Source organism: Pristiophorus japonicus, chromosome 8 (genome assembly GCF_044704955.1).
Source record: "Pristiophorus japonicus isolate sPriJap1 chromosome 8, sPriJap1.hap1, whole genome shotgun sequence".
Classification (NCBI taxonomy): Eukaryota; Metazoa; Chordata; class Chondrichthyes; family Pristiophoridae; genus Pristiophorus; species Pristiophorus japonicus.
This window is the reverse complement of record NC_091984.1, coordinates 177,316,136-177,319,676: the sequence shown is the minus strand read 5'-3', so window position 1 is coordinate 177,319,676 and position 3,541 is coordinate 177,316,136.

Sequence of the window (3,541 nt, the reverse complement as noted above, 5' to 3'; positions counted from 1 at the left end):
CAGACTGCCAAAGGGAAAATAGTCATCAGGATGGAAAGACTATGCTGGGTGATAAGGTTATGGTGCTAATTGCGAGAACACGCAAGTGTTAATTCGGCAAATGGTTGCCATCTACTCAGATAAATGTAACGAAATTCATGTAAAGGTGTCATGTAGTAGTGATGAGAAGGTCTGCACCTAGGTGGGAAGCTATTGTGAATTATCAGAGAAAACAAGGTGATGGCCATGCTCCCAGGACACATACCTACTGTCCTGAAATGTAGGGTTGCCCACAGTGGCATGTGCTCATGCTGTTATGATAAAAAAAAAATTGCATGTTTTGCTGGATCTGGAACTTGTGTTAAATAAAAATAAAATTGATTTTTATATATGTGTATATTCATGTCTGAATTGAGCGGCCTGAACCCAAATTATAGTTAAAGACAAGACACGGTACCTGATCAGCTAACAACCACAGAAACATATCCACAAACTTACAAGTACATGTATATGCATAAACACATGCACACACATACAGGTACACAAATATTCTTACACCTGCAGATATAATTATATAAACAGATTTCCCACACAGCAGAAATACCTGGCTCAGATATAAATAACACATCTAAACACATTGATGCATACATACTTGAACACATACTGATTCAGACAGACACACATACAATAATGGTAAATTGTGTTCATAATTTCAAGAGGGAATATGAAAATATTTTGGCAAAACAGGTGATTGAGAGGTTTAAATGCTAGAGCAAAGTATGACATTTTTGAACCTTGGATGGAGCACGTGGAGGACAAAGGTCTTTTCGAGTCCTTTATAATCCTATATTCCAACACAATCAGAATCTCTCACACATATACAGACACAGACGCACACACACATATACAAACACACACGCACACACATACATGGTCGGATACAAAGACACAAATGCCTCCTCATACACTGACAGAGAAACACTTAATCAGATATACAGTTAGGGTACAGTTATACTGTACTGCTGGTCTGAGAATTATAACTGCAAAGTATGAAGGACAATTGTCAAGAGCTGTGCAGCAGAAATGATGTAAATTATGCAAATATAAGCGGCCTATTTGGTTTGGATTGTGAGGGCCAAACTAGAGGAAACAAGTCCAAAATTAATGTTCTCAAGGAAAACTCGAGGTTAGAATGAATTTTTCCCCACAGAGCATGAATATGTTGAATAAACTGCTAGCTTAAGCAGTTAATGGTGTGTTAAACAACATAGTTACTTAAAAATAGTTATTTTTTATACATTTGTCAGGAGATGATTAAATGCTATACGATCCCTGCTTAAATCACTCCCTGTTTAACCCTGCACTACCTGTAGCCACAGCATACTTCACTTCACCTCCTTCTTCTCCTAATGCCACATTCTGTTCACTATTACTGTCTACATCTTCTCACACTGCTCCCACCCTTTACACACCAGCACCACTATTCTAACTTGGCAATGATATCCTCAATGTGTCTCACTAGGCATCCACTAAGAGTCTCCATTCGTTCCTGCAGACCAAGATCGCAAGCAATGAAAGGGAGCAGGTGAGGACAGGAGGAGGTGCAGTGTCCATTAACGTCCTCTTCCCAGTCAAGGAAATTGCACTGAAATCTCACATTCACACACTATACATGACATGGTGAAGCTGATTTCAGCAGCCACTTATCTGTCTCTGCTTATCCTTGACAGTAAATGCAAATCCTTATCTCTCTTCCCTTTCAAATATAGACCCAGGAAAGGAGGAGCTGAAAGAGGGCACCACTAATGAAGACATGGCATCACTCAGACTTATCCTAGCAATCACCAGCACAGAGAGACTGGCTGCACTGGTTCTTTTAGCTGCCTGCTAACCCTGCTCATAGACTGCTGCCCTGCTCATAGACTGCTGCCCTGCTCACATATGGCATTCTGTTCCGGAAGACATACATCTTGTTAAGGCCTGCCGTGTCCCAGCCTCCTTCACCCTCTTCTTTGAGTCTCCTTTGCTGCAGTGCTTTCTGCTGCTGATGCTGCTCTTCTGCCCGGTGTAGAAGCCTCAATAGCAATCCCAGCAACATTCCCATTTTTCCCAGCACTACTGAAGCCAATGAAGTTAAACAATGCAGCTGCAGCCAAACATCAGCACTCCAATAGCTATGTAGTATCAGACACTTCCCAAACTCAGCCAAAACAGTCAAGAATTTGCACTAAGAATCCCCAGTGACTAAAACAATAATCCAATGACTTCCTTAATGGAGATGAGGATCCCTTTAAATACCACTGTTGCCACCTGTTTCCTGAATGTTCCCGCCATGATTTGCTGGGCGGGAGTAAGATTGATCGAATCAATTGCCCCATACACCAATTTCCCAATGAGTCCTAAAACAAGTGCATGACCCCTAGTGAAATATTTTCATGAGCTCAGGGTTCATTTCGGGTGGCAGCCAGGGATGCCCAAGGAACATCTTAACCAATAAGGACATCCCACCATGAAACTTGTATGTGGAACACCCATTTAACATCTGAAAACTGGGTAAAAAGCTACTGAACTCCATCCCCATGCTCCCAATTAGGCCTCGCCATTGGTCTATACAAGTTTAGTGTAAATTATTTTAGTCTATAATAAAATGTCCTTAAGATCCATCAGCCTTGATGATCACTTTTATTTTGATTGGATATTTTCAGTGAATGGCCACATAATCAGGGCCAAGTTATTCCATCTTAATAATGAACATCCTTGTAGTCAAACTATTTATTTTTCCAATGTGCATAAACTTACTTTTATTCATTTTCAAAATTCATAAGTTATTTAGTTGGTCAAGTTCCCCTGGATCCTATAAATCCTCCGTCTACATGACATTTATTGTATAGTTACTGTATCATCAGCAAATATTTACTTTAAACAAGAACGATCCATCTCCAATGTTTTTAGCAATGAAGAAGAACTTTTGTCTGTGTGCACCATTATCTATATTTACTGACCTTACACTTGAACTCATAATATAAAGCCATAGGCCTAGAAATTGGTCCCTTTTTTGGCCACTGCTTAGAATACAAAGGCCTCAATATGGCGGGCAGGAAGCGTGCGCACATTTCCAGCCGGAAGTATTCGGTAAGGACAAATAATATGCGTTCTTTGGGCATTAGGCTTTTTGGATACAAAAATGTCTGCTTAAAGGCTTCCTCTCCCTGAGGCAGCCAATAAGGGAAACCAATAAGGCTAGGGCCAACCAAGAGCTGCCATGTCTGCAGTCTGATAGTAAGGGGAATATAGAGGTGATACAGAATAATTTTGGAATATGTGTTCTGTGCTAAAGGTTCATGGGTTTCTTCCGAATTGGATGCTGGGGTTTCGTGCACCCTCGATCTCTGCTCCTTTCATTAGATGTCAGCTGTGGCTCAGTGGGTAGCATATTCACCTCTGAGTCAGAAGGTTGTGGGTTCAAGTCCAACTCCAGAGACTTGAGCAGGAAAATCTAGGCTGACACTCCAGTGTAGTGCTGCACTGTTGGAGGTGCCGTCTTTCAGGTGAGAAGTTAAAC